Source organism: Castor canadensis, chromosome 14, assembly GCF_047511655.1.
Source record: "Castor canadensis chromosome 14, mCasCan1.hap1v2, whole genome shotgun sequence".
Lineage (NCBI taxonomy): Eukaryota > Metazoa > Chordata > Mammalia > Rodentia > Castoridae > Castor > Castor canadensis.
Window position 1 is genome coordinate 4,103,764 of NC_133399.1, and position 18,546 is coordinate 4,122,309.

General features: G+C 42.0%; 1 non-coding gene across 1 annotated transcript; it reads right to left on the reverse strand.

Moving 5' to 3' along the window:
* Nucleotides 1-718: 718 nt before the first annotated feature.
* LOC141417076 (U6 spliceosomal RNA) lies at nucleotides 719-820 on the reverse strand. The gene has a single exon (XR_012441701.1). It is a non-coding gene; the product is annotated as a U6 spliceosomal RNA (small nuclear RNA).
* Nucleotides 821-18,546: the final 17,726 nt, after the last annotated feature.

Consider the following 18,546-nt stretch of genomic DNA (forward strand, 5'->3'; position numbering starts at 1 on the left):
CTTGCAAAGACAGTCTCTAACTCACCTGCTGTGACTTTCACAGTTCTTGTAGATGGTGTCAGATGTGGTAGGAGCTACTGACCTTTGAGCCTGTGTTGCCACTTATACGTTGCTTGGTTTCCTTCACAGATATGATAGATGATTTTCTCAAGAGAAATTTTGACTAAAAGAGATGTGCAAAGGGAAATATGTTCATCTTTCCCACAAAGGGAAATGCACAATGGAATGAAATCTGTCATTGTACTTTGTGTGGTTTGACATACATCTTCAGTAAAGGCAGATAGATGACAGGTTTGACATCCATCAAGCAATACAGCAAGTCCAGGGAAGCCTGGACTAAATAGGAAGACCCTGTTTCAATGACTAACACACAAAATCTTTTAAAAATAATTAAAAGTCCAGTGAAAATTACGCATGTAGTTGATTGCTATATACATAATATGAGCAAATTATAAATTCATGCAGAATATTCCATAGAACACAACCAAGCTACAAATGTAATTTTTATCATTCTTAAATAGTATGCGTATCCTGAACATCAGCTTTCTGTTTATCATTCTGGTTCCTTCTTGTACATCCAGCTGGAGCCTGGGGTAGAAGGACTGCTAAAATATATAGTTGGACATTGGTAGCACCCTACTTCAAATAATAACAACTTGGATTAATTTGACATAATTCTGTAAGATGTGTTTGAGTTTCATGGATATTGTCTTATTAAAAAAATATGTAACATGTCAGGAATCTACATGTCATCCTTGTGCATGGCCATGTTAATTGTCTGTTCCATTCCATCTTCAGTATAGGTGCTGCTTAAGTGAACATCATACTGACTGTTATAATCATATCAGTTGATAAGGTGTTTTTACTTTGATTTATATGTGTGTTCATTTATCAATGAATTAAAATAGGTTTTTCAAAAATGTCCTGTAGGCTTTAATTTTATGCAACATTTGAGAGTTTGTCCTAATATTTTTTGCTACCAATGACCCAAATGGAAAGAGATTTCCTCTGTCACCTGCATATCTGACCAGTTTCCCACCATGTGGAGCTCTGCCCTGATCTCACTTGAGTCCTTTCCCCTATAACCAGACCAGCACTCCTGGGCTGCATTCACTGAATCAGCAACTGACCCTTGCTGGGCGTTCCCAGAGATAGGACAATGCAGGGACCTCTCAATGATGAAGTCCCAGACTCAGCAGCTTATCAGTAAGGCCTGCCACCACTGCACCTTGACTGAATGCCTAGAAGTAGAGAGAAGTTTCCTATTGCCAGAATGGTATGTGAGGCCTTTGCTTTCTTTACTCAAGTCTGTTCCTAATCCTGTGTATTCCACAGGCTTATGCTTGTTTCCAATCCCTCTGTCCTGTAAATTTCAACCTCAGACATGAGAGAACTCCCAAGGATGTTCGTGTCTGTCCTGGTTTCCAGTGAGTGCTTTGTAACTCCTCACTGTCAACTCCTCCCAAGTTGTTTTCAGTAGCTGGAGCCCAACTAGAAAGGAGAGAAACTGCAGAAACCACCTAGTGGATCTTCTTTGCCCTCTGAATGATTCAGTGTAGAGTCATTGGCTTCATTCCTCAAGTCTCTCCTGAACATCAAACCAGCATTCATAATTCAATATGGACAAAAGTGACAATCACATTTTTGAATGAAGCAGTCTCTCATGCATCCTTCATGTATTCATACAGTAGAAAAGAAATTAGGCAGATACTTCATATTGACTTAAGAATCTTGTAATTAATTATCCTTTGAAATGACAGTCTGTCTCCTACTGTGACTTGTACTTGGTGCCACAGTAGTGAGCAGAACTTAAGTCACCAGAGAAGCAAGAAATGCTGAGTTTTTAACTGGGGTCCCAGACACTAGGGAGGATGAGGAGGTTAGAAACGGCCTGAAAATGTTGGTACAGAGCCGGATCTCCCTAGTTCAGCACTGCAGTTTGTCTCCTGAGTTGCTGCTAGTGCAGCTTTGACCTTGTTCTCCATCTTTGCATGGGTCTGGTCAGACGGGTGAACTCTGGCGTCCTGTGCTCTATGTGCAGTGACATGGCCCAGCCCAGGCCCCTGTTAGGACTCCTCAGCATCTGAGCTCCAAGTCTCCCCAGCCTTCAATGGGTAGGAGCTGTTGCTTCTTACACAGGTGAAGCTGTCATCCTTGTAGACCCCACTTCATCCATTCTGCTTGGGGCATTTCTGATTGCCTTGAATAAGCTTTGTTTAGAAGCCATTCTCAGTTCAGGACCAAATGTGCATCCCACTTCTTAGGGCTGTCATAAATTCCTAAACTGAAGCTGTCTTCACATTGTCCAGTTCACTGGAAAGGCTGTGCACATGCATGTGGGGTTCATGGTGAAGGGGAGATGTTGGAAAGTTGTTGAAGATTTGAGGTGAGGTTTTTGCCCTCTCTGACGTAATTGGAGTTGTCTGAATAATATGTTAAAAAATTAAGTTCAGATGGAAGCAGGACCTGACCTTATTGAAGCCACAGTATCAGGACAGCACCTACTCTGAGGTCTGCAGGGCCTCAAGGGTGAGGTAGATCTGGCCTGTGCTTTCTAGGGAGGAGAACACTGTAGTGGATGACTATGGGAGAGGAAGGACAGTGGAGGGCACCATCAACTCCTGGACCAGAGCGCCTTTCCCTTGAGCTGAGACTGTCTTTCAGCTGACTATAAAGAAGGGGTTGTTGTGGTACCTCTGGTTGAGGGTGGGTCATAGACTTCAGGAATGTAAGAAGGAGACAAAGTTCAGGAATGTTTGCTTTTTAAGTGTTGTGTTTCTTCTGACCAACTAAGGCAATGTTTTTGAGGCAGAAAGTGGGAATATCAAAAGTGTGATCCTTACCTTGTTTTAGGTTTACTGAGGAAAGACATCTAAGTATATTGGGAGTATGATTACTTTGCTTTGATAAGATTTCAGCTGTTTGCATTTTCTCTTTTTGTGCTACTGTGCTTTGAACTCAGAGTCTCATGCTCATGAGGGAAATCGACTACCACTTGAGTCTGTGCACCAGCAAGTTCCTGGCATCTTCATTAAGTGAGTTGGTCTTGTCAGAATGTACCTTGTGACAATTGAGAAAGCCTGTGAAGTACAGTGGAAAAACAAGACACATTTGGTTCTGTCTGCTAGAACACAGATTTTTATTAACTTGAGGATTTATTTGGTTGTGGAGTTGGTATGATAGCTACAGTTTCTCTAAAAATTGTGCTTCTTTTTGGTATGTTCTTACTTTTTGTTTGTTTGGGGTTTTTTGTGGAATTGGGGCTTAAAAACAAAGCCTACTCCTTTAGTCACTCCACCAGCCATTTTTTGTGAAGGGATTTTTTTCAAGATAGGGTTTCACAAAGTATTTGCCCAGGGTGGCTTCAAACCATTATCCTCCTGATCTCTGCCTCCCGAGTAGCTAGGATTACAGGTGTAAGCCTCTGGTACCCAGCTTGTTCTTACTTTCTTGTAATAATGGGTAGATTGGGGGACCAGGTGTGAGAGGTCCTTTTCCATAAAGCCAAGTGCCTAATACCAACACAGTGTGACAACACAGGCCTTTTTTCCACTTCTGTTGTGGTCTGACTATCCTAGAAATTACTTCTGAGAAATCAGGGCCTAGCTCCTTAGATGCTGTGTGTGGAATATTCTGAGCAGATTCTGGGCCCTACTTCTGTTATGAGTCAACTGAGGCACGACCACCCAAGAAAGATTTTAAAGGAGAGTCTTTATTAGCCAGCTGGCAACTGCTCTGACCAACAGGTTGTTGAGTCTCAGAGAGCAGCCCCGTTCCAATTTTTAGCAGGGTTTATAAGGCAAAAATCCCTGGCAATCTTTGCAAAACAAACAAGCCTGAGTACAGAAGCGAGACAATGGCTATTTGCTAAGGTACAGAAATGAGACAATGGATATTATCTATGAGTATGAATGAACACAATCCACACAATCATTTGACCATATCCTAGTTTGGTTCCTTCTGTTCTTTTAACTTTATGAGAACAAGGCTCTCTCCTAAACCTCCCTCAGCAAGGAAATTTTTTAAAAACCTGATTAATAGCTCCCCTCCACACCTGATTAATGGCTTTCCTCTACCTAAGTTGTTAACCATTTCATTCCCCACTGCTTTTACTTACAGAATCAAATCTTAGACTCTTCTGACTGGATAGGATTATATTTAGTTCTCAAGACCATCAGTTTCATGGAAAAAAATGTGTTGTTGGATAAAGTTAGGTAAGGCATTTGTAGTAAAGGGCCCCACTGTTAGTCCCAAGATAAGTAGAATTAGAGGTCCTGAGATTGCTATTATTAGAGTAGTCAGCCAGGGGGACCAAGAGAATAGATTTTGATACCATTTTTCTAATGATTTGCAGAGCTCTTCTCTGTCCTTTAAGTTTGTTCTCACTAAAGTTATGCTCCTTTTAATTACCCCTGAGTGATTTGTATAGAAGCAACAGGTTTCTCCCAGAGCCACACATAGTCCACCTTGCTTTAAAAGTAGGAGGTCTATCCCCTTCAGGTTTGTAATACCATCTCAGCTAGGGAATCTAATGAACTCTAAATTGGTGATAGATTGTCCTAACTCATGGAGATCATGGTCAATTTGTTTACTTAGGGTTTTGAAGTTTATATCTCCAGTTATCAATGCAGAAGCTCCTATGGCAGCTGATCCAGCTATGCCTACTCCCGTCAGGACAGGTACCAGGGTAGGGGCTACTCAGCTAGCACTGTGATTAGGAAGAGGAGGGGGAATTTGTAAGTGTTGTCTGCCTGCTTCCCCTTCATATAGGTAAACCTGGGGAATGATATGGGTTAATACACAGAGCTCCGCATGATTTTGTCTGATGAAAACATGAGCATTGATGCAAGAAGTTATTCCCATAGTGCAGGCAAACCAAGTGCTGGGGGGGTGGGTGGCACTAGGAAGGAGAGGGTATCACCTGGATCTGAGAGGATGACTTCCTGGGCACATGAATTTTGATAAGGGGATAGTTTAAGATTGTAGCCTGGAGTCCTAATACAGAGGCCTTGCCCCTGGAGGTCCCCAAGGGTGAGTTTGAGGTTAAATCCCCATAAGCAGACAGATTTATTGTTTTCAATTTTAGTTTGGGTCAGATTTTTAATGTCCAATTCTTCAGAGCCAAAGATGGCAACTACCCGTAGACCTACATAGTAAGGTGGCTCAGGATTTATACAGAACCAACAATCTTGTGTTAGATCAGGGTTAGTAGCATTTAAAGCTCTAAAAACTGCATCTGTAGTCCTGAAGAGACCTCTCTAAGTAAGTCTTGACGTGGGAGGAGTTTGGGCAGGGGGAACTTGGTTTTTCTTATTTGGAGGCCTCCAGGGACAAGTGGACCAGGAGGAATCTGATAGAGGTAGTAGGCATTTGGGCCAATAGGAACCTCTTCCCTCATTCTCTCCATTCACTGAATGGTGAACTCTGTCCCTGGCCCTCTGCCAGTCACGTATAATCGAAAGCCCCATGTCCTTCCCATTTCCCACATTGACTTTGACCAGGGTTGCCAGAACTTTAAGATTATCTTTAGAGGGTTACAAGTACCCCTCCACATGTTTTGCTGGGGGTGTCTCTGCAGGAATCTGTGATGGAGATAAAGAGGTCATTATGTGTTCAGGTGGCTTCAGTTACACAGCTCCAACTGGCACAATGGTATTGGCCTGAGCCCTGGCAGCCAGGGGTATTGGCTGGACAAACATAATATTGTGTATTCTGCAGCTCTCCTTCTAAACTGTGGTGATCACATCCCTATCAATTTCCCCTCTTTCCTGTATACATGTATAAATTCCAATTTTTTCCAAAGAAATCACATATATCAATGGAAAAAGTGGGCTGCTCTGAGGTCTTGAGCCTTTGTATCACTTGTCCTGTGACAAAATCTCAAAGTTCCCAAATGACATTTCAGGGCTGGTGGGGGTTGTGTTATGGATGAGAGTCAGAAGTAACAAGTAAGTTTAGGGCAAGCTCATTAAAAACAAATACAGAAATAACATCGTGAGGAAACAGAAAAGGACCATCAATTAGGGACATGTTTAAGTCTGTTCTTGAGGGGGTCCTGATTAGCCTCAGGTCTGATGACTGTCCAACACTGATCAGAGTTCACTGTGAAGGCTCTCTTAAGCTGAGTATGATGAATCCATGGGCGTTTTCCAGCTACCTTGACAGCCATGGGAGTGGACAGGATCACAGTGTAGGGAGCTTGCCAGCAGGGCTCAAGGCTGTCAGGGTGATGTCTTTTTACCCACACTAGGTCTCCTGGCTCATAAGGAGTCCCAAGGGGGCCATCAGGTGTTGCCATTCCTTGGGCTTGCTGGACAGCTGAATGAATTTGTTTGAGAGTGTGTTGAAGAGCCTGAAGGGACTGAAGAAGATCATAATTAGAAATTTTAGTCAGGGTTTCCTCCCCCAACCTGGGGATTATGGGAGGTGATCGCCCATAGAGGACCTCAAATGGAGTGAAGCCCTGTCTATAAGGGGTACATTTAACTCTTAATAGGGCTGCAGGAAGGAGGTTCACCCAGCCATTGCCTGTTTCCAAGGAGAGCTTAGTAAGCTCTTTTAGAGTCCAGTTCATCCTCTCTACCTGTCCTGAACTCTGGGGCCTATAAACACAGTGTAATTTCCATTTGATGTGTAGTGTTTTGGCTATTAATTTAGATATTTTAGCTGGGAAAGCTGGGCCATTGTCGGACCCCAGTATTAAAGGGAGGCCAAGTCGAGGAACTATTTCTTGTAGGAATTTCTTTACAGTAATCTGAGTTGTTTCAGTTTTAGTGGGGAAAGCCTCAGTCTATCCAGAGAACATATCAATCATTACCAATAAATATTTATACCCATATAACCCTGGCTTGATGTCAGTGAAATCAATCTCCCATTGTTCTCCAGAGAAGGAACCTCGCATTCTTATTCCTGGCTCAACCAAGGGTGCTCCATTTTGGTTGACCTGTTGCCATATATTGCACCTTGTAGCGAAATTTCATGCCAGGTGTTCTAAATTCTGGATAAAGAACCATTTTCTTAAAAGTTCAGTTAATTTTGTGGGTCCTAAGTGAGTGGTGTCATGAATGTCCTTTACAAGCGTGTGTCCCAGAGACTGGGGTAGAAATACCCTTCCATCTGGCAATGTTTGCCATCCAGAGGGACTTGTTAGCTGGAGGGTCTCTCCTAATTGTGAGTCCTGTTTTATATAATTTGGTAGTGAGGTCAGAGCTGGGGTGTGTGTCAGTAAGATCTCTAGAGACCCCACTGCTTTTGTGGTGACTGTTCTTGCAGCTTGATCAGCTGCCCGGTTTCTCCTTGTTTCAGAGTGGTCCCCCTTTTGATGACCACGGCAGTGAATAATGGCCACCATTTTAGGAAGCCAGAGGGCCTCTAAGAGGGCTAAGGTTTCTGGGACATTTTTAATATGTTTACCCACAGAGGTAAGGAAGCCTCTCTCCCTGTATAGGGCTCCATGTACAGGGGCCGTTTCAAATGCATACTGGCTGTCTGTATATACATTGATAATTTTATCTCTCCCGTACCTTAGACCTTGGGTCAGGGCAATTAGTTCAGCCTTTTGGGCTGAGGTTCCATGTCCAAGTGCCTGGGCCCAAATGGTCCAGTTCAGGGTGACTACTGCTGCCCCTGCGTACCTTATTCCATTGGTCACAAAACTGGAGTCATCAGTGAACAGTACCTCATCTGGCTTATCCCAGGGGACATCAGTCAGGTTCGGTCAAAGGCTCTGGGTGTTCTCAAGAGTTTCTAGGCAGTCATGAATGGGTTCCTCAGAGTCGTCGTCCAGAAAAAGTGTAGCGGGGTTAAGAGCAGCAGTCTTTAAAAATTTTATTCTGTTCTCATCTATCAACAGAGCTTGGTACTGAATTATGCAAGCATTTGTCATCCACCTGTCTGGTGAGGCTTTCAAAAGGGCTTCCTTTTGAAAGGAAAGTGGCTGCAGGAGGAGCCACTAGGTGTAGCTCTTGTCCCAGAGTTAGTTTATCACCTCTTTTACCAGTATAGCCGTGGCAGCAAAGGCTCTCAGGAATATTGGCCATCCCGCTGTGACTGGGTCTAGTCTCTTTGAGAGGTATGCACTGGTCTTTTCCATGGCCCCAAGGTCTGACCAAGCACCCCCTTTGCTATGCCCCTTACTTCAGCTACATATAGATAGAAGGGTACTGGATATCTGGCAGGGCAAGCACCAGTGATGACACCAGCACCTGGTTCAGCTTTTCAAATGCTTGTTGTTCTGTCTCTGTCCACTTTGGGAGGCATTTCCCCCGCTGGTGTTTGCATATAAGGGCTTAGCTATCTCTGAGAAGCCAGGAATCCAAAGTTGGCAGTATCCAACAGCTCCCAAAAATTCTCACCCTTGGTTTTTAGTTCTTGGCGGTGGAATTTTGAGGATAGCCTCAATCCGCCCCTTGCTGAGATTCCGTTCTCCCTGGGTTAAATCATAGCCCAAGTAAGTAGCCATGGGGTACACATTGGGCCTTTTTAGCTGAAACACAGTACCCTTTGTTTCCCAAGTCTTTAAGCAGGTACTCAGTGGCAACGTACAGTTAGTCTCATTTTCTGCTGCCAATAAGAGATCATCTACATATTGTAATAGGACTGTCTCCGGATGTTCTGCTCTGAATGCTATAAGATCCTGGCTGAGGGCTTCATCAAACAGGGTAGTGGAGTTCTTGAACCCTTGTGGCAGTCTTGTCCAGGTTAATTGGCCAGAAAATCCCCCCCTGATCAATCCATTCAAAGGCAAAAATGGGTTGACTCACCTCTGCTAGCGGGAGACTGAAGAAGGCATCTTTCAGGTCCAAGACGGTGTACACTTGGTGGCTAGGAGGCAAGAGGCTGAGGAGAGTATAAGGATTGGGAACCATGGGATGGATTGTTTCTACTCTCTTGTTAATTTCTCTTAGATCTTGGACAGGATGATAGTCATTAGTGCCTGGCTTTCAGACAGGTAAGAGAGTTGTTTTCCATGGTGAATGACATGGAACCAAAATTCCCACTTCCCTTAGCCTCTTGATGTGGATGGCAATGCCTTTTTTTGTCTCCATGTTATAGGGTACTGTTTTATTTGTATGGACATTGCCTGTGAAGTAATTTGGACCACTATTGGGTCATGATGATTAGCTACTCCTGGTGGGTTAGATTCTGCCCACACACACAGGGAATCCTTTCTCTGAGTTTAGACAAGTAGGGGGTCTCTAGAGAGTTTTGTTTTGCCACAGACAAAAGATACTCTTCACTTAAGGGACAGGTCAATAACAATTTGATGGGAGGCTGGACTTGGGTGTCCAAATAAGTTCCCTCCTCCTGGAAGGAGATGGTGGTTTGTAACTTGTGTAGGAGGTCTCAGCCCAGCAAAGGGTAGGGACAGTCAGTAATCACCAGAAAAGAATGGGTTATAGTCCCTCCTCCTAGGTTAGTAATTCAGCCTTCTGACCAGTTGTAGTTTTGTTCAGTTCCTGTGGCCCCTGGGATAGATACTCTTCCTTTGGATAAAGGCCCTCTGGTCTTTTAATAACTGAATATGCTGCACCAGTATCATATAAGAATTTGACTTATTTGTCCCCCAGTTGAAGGGTAACCATGGGCTCTGGGTGGGGAAGGGGTGGCAGGGAGCCCTGGCCCCATCACTCCAGTTGGAGAACTTTTTGGTTCCCCCCTTTTCTCTTAGGGCATTCATTTTTCCAGTGTCCCTTTTCCTTACAGTAAGTGCATTGGTCCTTTTCCAGTGGGCTCTGGGGTTTCTTGCAAGTTGCCACTTGGCAGGAGGCCTAGAACTTCTTTTTTTTTTCATTTTTCTTTTATTATTCATATGTGCATACAAGGCTTGGTTCATTTCTCCCCCCTGCCCCCACCCCCTCCCTTACCACCCACTCCACCCCCTCCCACTCCCCCCCCCCAATACCCAGCAGAAACTATTTTGCCCTTATTTCTAATTTTGTTGTAGAGAGAGTATAAGCAATAATAGGAAGGAACAAGGGGTTTTGCTGGTTGAGATAAGGATAGCTATACAGGGCATTGACTCACATTGATTTCCTGTGCGTGGGTGTTACCTTCTAGGTTAATTCTTTTTGATCTAACCTTTTCTCTAGTTCCTGTTCCCCTTTTCCTATTGGCCTCAGTTGCTTTAAGGTATCTGCTTTAGTTTCTCTGCGTTAAGGGCAACAAATGCTAGCTAGTTTTTTAGGTGTCTTACCTATCCTCACCCCTCCCTTGTGTGCTCTCGCTTTTATCATGTGCTCAAAGTCCAATCCCCTTGTTGTGTTTGCCCTTGATCTAATGTCCACACATGAGGGAGAACATACGATTTTTGGTCTTTTGAGCCAGGCTAACCTCACTCAGAATGATGTTCTCCAATTCCATCCATTTACCAGTGAATGATAACATTTCGTTCTTCTTCATGGCTGCATAAAATTCCATTGTGTATAGATACCACATTTTCTTAATCCATTCGTCAGTGCTGGGGCATCTTGGCTGTTTCCATAACTTGGCTATTGTGAATAGTGCCGCAATAAACATGGATGTGCAGGTGCCTCTGGAGTAACAGTCTTTTGGGTATATCCCCAAGAGTGGTATTGCTGGATCAAATGGTAGATCGATGTCCAGCTTTTTAAGTAGCCTCCAAATTTTTTTCCAGAGTGGTTGTACTAGTCTACATTCCCACCAACAGTGTAAGAGGGTTCCTTTTTCCCCGCATCCTCGCCAACACCTGTTGTTGGTGGTGTTGCTGATGATGGCTATTCTAACAGGGGTGAGGTGGAATCTTAGTGTGGTTTTAATTTGCATTTCCTTTATTGCTAGAGATGGTGAGATGTGTTTTCTGGCCATTTGAATTTCTTCTTTTGAGAAAGTTCTGTTTAGTTCACATGCCCATTTCTTTATTGGTTCATTAGTTTTGGGAGAATTTAGTTTTTTAAGTTCCCTGTATATTCTGGTTATCAGTCCTTTGTCTGATGAGAACTTCTTGAGAGCCTCGAGGTGGGAGTTTGCAGAGCTGCCACCATCACCTTTGAAAGTCTTTTTGCCTATCTTCTGGCATGTCTCTATTATTATAGACATTTTGTGCTATTTCCACTAACTCTGATAATAATTTTCCTTCAAATCCCTCCAGCTTTTGTAATTTCTTTCTAATGTCCGGGGCCGACTGGGAAGTAAAAGCAATATTTATTTCCCTTCTATTTTCTGCTGCCTCTGGGTTTATAGGAGTGTATGTCCTATATGCCTCCAGGAGGCGCTCCAGGAATGCTGCATGGGACTCATCTGGGCCTTGTATAACCTCACTCACCTTAGACAAATTGGTGGGTTTCTGGGCTGCAGCTTGGACTCGCATAAGAAGGAGTTGGCGATAGTTGGTGAGAGCCTCCTTACCTGCATGAGAGTTTGGATCCCAGTTAGGATGGACCAAGGAAAAAACAGTCCCTAGAATGTTCTGATTCCCCATAGGAGTCCCGTCCAGGCCTAGGACATTTTTTCTGGCTTCCTGCTGAATGCGGTCTCACTCTTCAGCTGTGAAGAGAGTCTGTAACAGCTGTTGGCAATCATCCCAAGTAGGCTGGTGAGTGAAAAACACAGTCTCAAGAAGAGAGATTAACCCCTGGCGCTTGTCAGAAAAAGACGGATTTTGTTGCTTCTAGTTATAGAGATCAGTGGTTGAAAAGGGCACATAAATCATGAAAGGGCCCCCATCTCTGGGAGTTTGTCGTAATGGGAGAACGGGCTGAGAGGCCAGATGAGGGGTCCTCTGCCAAGGGTCTCAGCCCCGGGGACTGATATGAAGACCCACTCCTGGTGTGTGGTGGACTCAAAACTGGGATTTGGTTCTGAAAGTTGGAAGGGGGGTAAGGAGGTGGTGAGGAAAATCATCATCCAGTGAGGCATCCTGTAGAACAGCACTTTTATCCTCTGGACTAGTAGATGGTAAATGTTTCTGGGGCTTAGTGGATAGGAGGACCTTTGAGCAACCTATGCTTTTCTTTATGCACTTTTGTAGCCAAGAAGGCTTTTCACATAAGACTTCAATCCAGGTCAGGATGTAAGGAATCTGATCAGGGTGCCAGGCTGTCCCATGATGACCCATTCCACCTGATAGGCTGTAGGCAAATCAAAGTTCCCCTCAGCAGGCCATCCCACATGAAATGAAGGACAATCTAATTCACAGAGTTTTGTCAGTGTAAAGGCATCACAAGAGGCTCCCAGGTCTAAAGCCTTCTGCTGGAAAGAAGAAAAGTTGGTCAGCATACATTGCAAAGGACTGGAGGTAGAGGAAGATTGTCCCATGTTGTAGTTCCAATTGTCCTCCAGTCACCTGGGGTGGTCCAAAAATGTTAAACACAAAATGATAAAAATGACACACAGAACAAAGAAAATGACTTGTGGCCACACAGAACTAGACCAGACAGGGTCAGGGAGACATCTCACCACCACCTGGGATTCGGGAAGTAATGCTGCATCCAGCCTTCCTCTGAATCCCCCTTACCTCTGGAGGTTTTCCTGACCAGATAACTCTCTGCTGTGAGGATTGATGTCTCTTGACTCCACTCATTGCCCATGAGGATAAGGAGATGTGTCCTGGGGCTGAGGAATGTCTCTCAGAGGCCACCCCCTAGGGCCTCCACCCTGTTGGGCTCCATGGAGTCCTAAGAGATCAAGACTCTATCAGCATCTTGGGGTCATTAAAAGGATCTCCCTGGGGCCTCCAAATGTTATGAGTCAACTGAGGCATGACCACCCAAGAAAGATTTTAAAGGAGAGTCTTTATTAGCCAGCTGGCAACTGCTCTGACCAACAGGTTGTTGAGTCTCAGAGAGCAGCCCCGTTCCAATTTTTAGCAGAGTTTATAAGGCAAAAATCCCTGGCAATCTTTGCAAAGCAAGCAAGCTTGGGTACAGAAGTGAGACAATGGCTATTTGCTAAGGTACAGAAATGGGACCATGGTTATTATTTATGAATATGAATGAACACAATCAACACAATCCACACAATCATTTGACTGTATCCTAGTTTGGGTCCTTCTGTTCTTTTAACTTTATGAGAACCAGACTCCCTCCTAAAGCTCCCTCATCAAGGGAATTTAAAAAACCTGATTAATAGCTCCCCTCTACACCTGATTAATGGCCTTCCTCTAACTAAGCTGTTAACCATTCACTTCCATGTGAAAGAAACACTGATAATTTGGACAGACCAGGTGCATGTTCTGCTTAAACAATGCATCCCTAGGCAGGGGAACATAAAGTACAGGGAAGAGGTATCTTCTGCCAAGGGCTGTGCATGGAATCACTTATTGTCACACTGGTCTAAGATGTCTGAGCCCACGTTCAATAGCCAGAGAAAAGTGGAGGGAAAGAACTGTACAGACTGACTAATCAGAATGTAGTTGGATTTGGAAGTGAAGTAATCCTTCAAAAATGCTCTTCTGGTTCCCCTTATTTTCTGAATCACTGAGGTTCTGAGACGTAGTCTGTGAGATTCAGTCTAACTCCACTGTTGCCTGCTGGCTTAGCTAGGGTGGTGGTCAGAACCCCAGTCATCTTAGAAGGCCAAAGTAGTGTTTGTGACCAGTGTCCCCAGTCTCAGGAGGATGAGGAAGTTGGAACCTGCCTGAAGCAGTGGTGAGCACCTTGACCTCCCCACCACAGCACTGGAGTCTGTGGCCTTAGTTGCCTGCAGTGCCTTGTGCACTGTATATTCTCTGTATGGTGTGGAAATGTGAAGATGAGCAGGAGCCTGTCATCCTGTCCTCTACCTCTGGGTAACCTGATCTATCCTGGAGCCCTGGATTCCCTCCCCAGATAAGGTGATGATGGAAAGTGGCAGGTTTCTACCAGGAGAAACTGTGGTCCTTGGTGTCCCCGCTCCTGTCAAACTCCTCAGGGTAAAATTGATGGTCCTGAATTATATAAAAATTTAGAGTCAGGGTTCTGAATGCACAACCAGATCCCAGGTATATGCTAGTTAGGGTTACAGAGAACTCACATTGTACAACTCACTGCAATGGTGGTTCATTTGCACTTGGGGTTCAAAAGGTAGGGGGGAGGATAGAGACTTGTCAAAGTTTTATGAACATAACTGATGTTCTCTTTGGCCTGTGTCTAGATAGCATTTTCCAAAAATGAAATGTAGATTGAGGTAAGACATGTACTTAGGGCCTCAGTGGCAGGACATTCCCACCAACAGAGTGTGCAGGTATCTCAAGGAAAGGCAAAGAAGGGATGAACAAAGATTATTAAAATGAAAATGGCAGATCATGGGTAATGAAGAAGCCCAATTTAGCTCCTGGACCAGAGACCCTTAGCCTTGAGACTGTATTTCAGGTGACAATCAAGGAGAGGTTGCTATAGTGGCACAGGCTGAGAATGGCCAGAGACTTCATCCTGGAAAGAGGAGAGAATTTCATTAGGAAACTTTGTATAGTTAGCGTTCCTTTTCAGCTGATCAAGTAAGATGATAAATTTGAGGTAGAACATGGAAGAATCAAAAGTGTGTGCTTCCTTTGTTGGGCATCTCAGTATGATGGGAACATAAAGATGTGGGGGAGGTAGTCTTTACCACTGTTGTTATCAAGATTATTTTGCTTGTGTAAGTTTTCAGTTGTTTGCATTTTCATTCATAGAACCTAACAGAAAGACAACTTTGGGTTCCTGCTGCTACCAGAATGCATTTATGCATTTTAGAGTATTGGTGGGTATTTAGTAAAATTTTTACAGTTTGGTTATTGTGTCACTTTCTGGTACTCAAATGACCACACCTTTTGAGACTTTGGAAATTCATTAGGTGATGGAACTCATACATTTTTGACATTAAAGGTGATGTACAACAACTTCCAAAGACAGGAAACTCTACAGTGAAATTATCTCAAGATAATTCTGAAATACATGGAAAGATCTGCACCTGCATGCACAGGAGGTATATAGATGCTCTGGTAGATTTGAATAAAAAGGGTCTGTATACACATTACTACAGTAGATGTCTACAACCTCAATCGTTTCCCTACTTTTTTTCCATCTTATGCACTAGACAGTTTTCTACTGTTTTTGACACGTTGTAATTTTTAAAAGTATTAGATATGTTTCATACAAAAGCCTCTGGGGTGCTTTGTTTGAATATATTTCACAAACAATCACGTGTGATATTGAACTAAACTATTTTCACATTTGTTTCAGTGGTTATGGTTTTGTGGTCTTTTTAAGATGTCTTCTCCAGGATGCAAAAAATAGTTCTCATTAACAATCATGATACATTCAATGGGTATTAGAAACAATTTCAGGACTTTGTTTGATAACTGTAATTAGAGAAATGTCAGTAGAGAGTGTGTCAGTTGACACTCCAGTCAAGCATTACTCTTTTCCTATGTGTTTGGATTTTGAACACTTATTTTACTCAGCTAATTCCTAAATCAGGGACATAGATTTTTATTAATACGTGGTGTTTTATGTTGAATAGACATGTACATTTCTCAATCACATTCTCATTCATTAGGGTATACTCTACACTAATCCTTTTCTTGGCTTATATCACAGCTATTTATCATTGTTTTCTTTTTGCCTCTAATATATTAATATTCCTCATTTGTTTTTTATATTCTGGTGTAGTGACTTTCAAAATTTTCTACTTTTTGTGTTACTTTCAGAAAGAGACTTCATATGTAGCTCTTGAACAGGAGATGTATCCCATGATTACATTGAACATATTCTAGTCCTTCCTTATCTGACAAATGCTGGGATGACAAGCCTGTGACACCATGACTTCAAAAGTATTCAGATTTTAACTTTCCTATCTCCAAATGCAATTGGATCATTTTCCATTACATCCAAGAATACAATGTGTGTTACAAAGAGAAACCAGGTTTGCACTTTCATTGGGTTTTCAAGATTTTGTACTTTAGCCACCATTTTATGATGTGTCTTCTGTCATGAATCAATTTTTCTTACTTTAAAGCCAAGGGAATACTGATTCCCTTTCCTGTCTGACCTATTTATTTATCTCTTTAATGTACCACAGTGACCTCAAAAATGTAGTTTGAACATTGTTTTTCAGTATTAGACAGTAGGTCACATTTCATTCTTTCCCTTGCTCTCTTTCTCCCATTCTTCACTATTTTGACAGTGGTTCTTGCTGTGTAGATTACTCCAAGTTTTAACCTGTGATCTTTCTGGGGGAATTACAAGATTAGGCCTCCATGAATGGCTCAAGGGATCACTTTCTTATTTCAATTATTTTATGTGGTGTTTGGAATTTATTATACCAATTACACTTTGAAAAGTAATTTTATTCATGAGTTTTAAGGTGTATTTTCAAAATTACAAATTTTATTTTATACATATAGCATGATGTGATGACTTGTTGAAATCCATCTATTTCTAGGGACATATGCCACATTTCTCCTTTTTACATTGTGCTTTTACATGCTAAAGCAAAAACTAATATTATTTGAATGATCCTTCATGAGTCTCATTTAGCTTTAAATTTGGGTTGGTCTGTAAGAAACCAGGTAGAACCTTCCATATGTCCTCTCTTGATATAGTCATTAAGTAGGAGCTCAATTCCAGAAAAAATGTTTGATAAGATTTGTCATACCAACTTTCTATTATTCATCAGGAGTACATTGTGGATTATCTTACTACAGAATCCCTATGGTGAACATTGCAGAAATGTGCAAATAATCATAAATAGTATATATTGAATGGAATATTGTTGTAATAAATTGTTTCTGGCACTCTTCTCTTGTTACAGTTTATATTTAGTTTGGTGAGGTTCATCCCATTAGCAGTTCTGCAATAACTGACATGAAAGTGTTACTCATGTATTTCTAACTTTATTCATGCAGTCTCTTTTCAGCTGATATTGCTCTAACGGGAACTAAGTTGAAGGAATTTCTTAATAGATTGCTACAATCCCAGTGTATGATGTGTAATTTTAATGACAGTGTTCTGCTTTGAACTTAACAAATAGATCCAGTGAGATATCAGAATACTATGAAGTGCCTGTGAGTACAGATGGAGAATGAGACTGTCATAAAAATACAATGCATTGAATATGTGGAGACCATATCACCATATGAATTTATCATACAGAGATTGTCTGTTTCCAGTACTGTGACACTCACACTTCTTCTCACAAATGTGTTGGACATATTAAGAGACCCTGACCTTTGAGGATGTTGCTGTGAACTTCACCCTGGAAGAGTGGGGCTTTTTGGATCCTTCCCAAAAGAAGCTGTACAGAGAAGTGATGCTAGAAACCTACAGCAACCTGTCCTACATAGGTAAATATGGCACCATTACCTGATTCAAACTGTGCACTACTGTTCTGGCTCATTCTTGTTCCTTGTGGGGTGTTTAAGAAGGGATAGAAATGGTTCTTATACATGCATGATAATATTATACTATGAAAATAGCTGGGATCTTAAATTGTTCTTCCATATTGATTAACTATTAATGATTTCTCTGTGTCTACATCTTACAAACCCAAAGGAGAAAATGAAAATATTGAAGGGGACTTCAGAAATCCCAGAAGTAATACAAGGTAATTTCTACTCATAACAGAAACTGTTAACATCAAATGTGGCATAACAAGTTTGAAAACCAAGGAAATGAAACCCCAACTTCCACTTGTAAATTGATGAAATGAGTGAAAAGTTTCTGTAAGATTGGAAAAATAAGCATCCAGAATCAGAAAATACAAAATCTGATATGTGCCATTATTCATAACATGTTTTGTCCCAAGCAGTCACAAGAGACACTGTCGTATTATTTAAAATATAAAAATATGTTTTACTTATTCAATGATATTTTGTCAAATTCCATCTAAGTAGCAGTATAATGTACAGAGGAATAGATTGGCACACTTTTCAACGTATCTTCTCCTATTCCTTCTTGTATTTCACAATTCAACACGCTTTTGAGCAAAGACATCTCAATAAGCATTTTAAGTGTATTTCAATGTAGTAAAACTCATTCACTGTTGTCAAACCCCTAACATGGAAATAGTATTAGGGAAACATATGAACACCACTGTTTTGATAATAGCTGTACATAGACCCTGCTGCAGAACATGTTTTATATTTGTGTTCATAAATTCTTATAGGAATGAACTCTGTCACTTCTCTTAAATCATTAATAGAATAACAATGGTAATCCTTTTCATTTTTATAGACCTGAAGTGTTAGAGAGACTGCATGAACATAAGCAACGTGTTCATGTTCAATGTGATGAATAATTTCAAAAGGTTCCAGAGAGCATTGTAAGCAAGGAAACTCTGCTTAGGCTAACACCATGTGAATGCTATGTATATAATGCTTATGGGAAAACCTTCACTGATAGCAAGGTTTTTCTAATCCATGAAAGGATCCAGAATGTAGTGAACTCTCATGGATGGAAGCACTATGGGAAAGCCTTGACTGAAGCCTGTCACCTTCAGAAACATAGAAGAGCTCACATTGGAGAGAAACCGAATGGATGTAAGCAATGTGCGAAAGCCTTTATTTGTTCTATGTACCTTCGGAGACATAGAAAGACTCACACTGGATTGAAACCCTATGGATGTAAACAA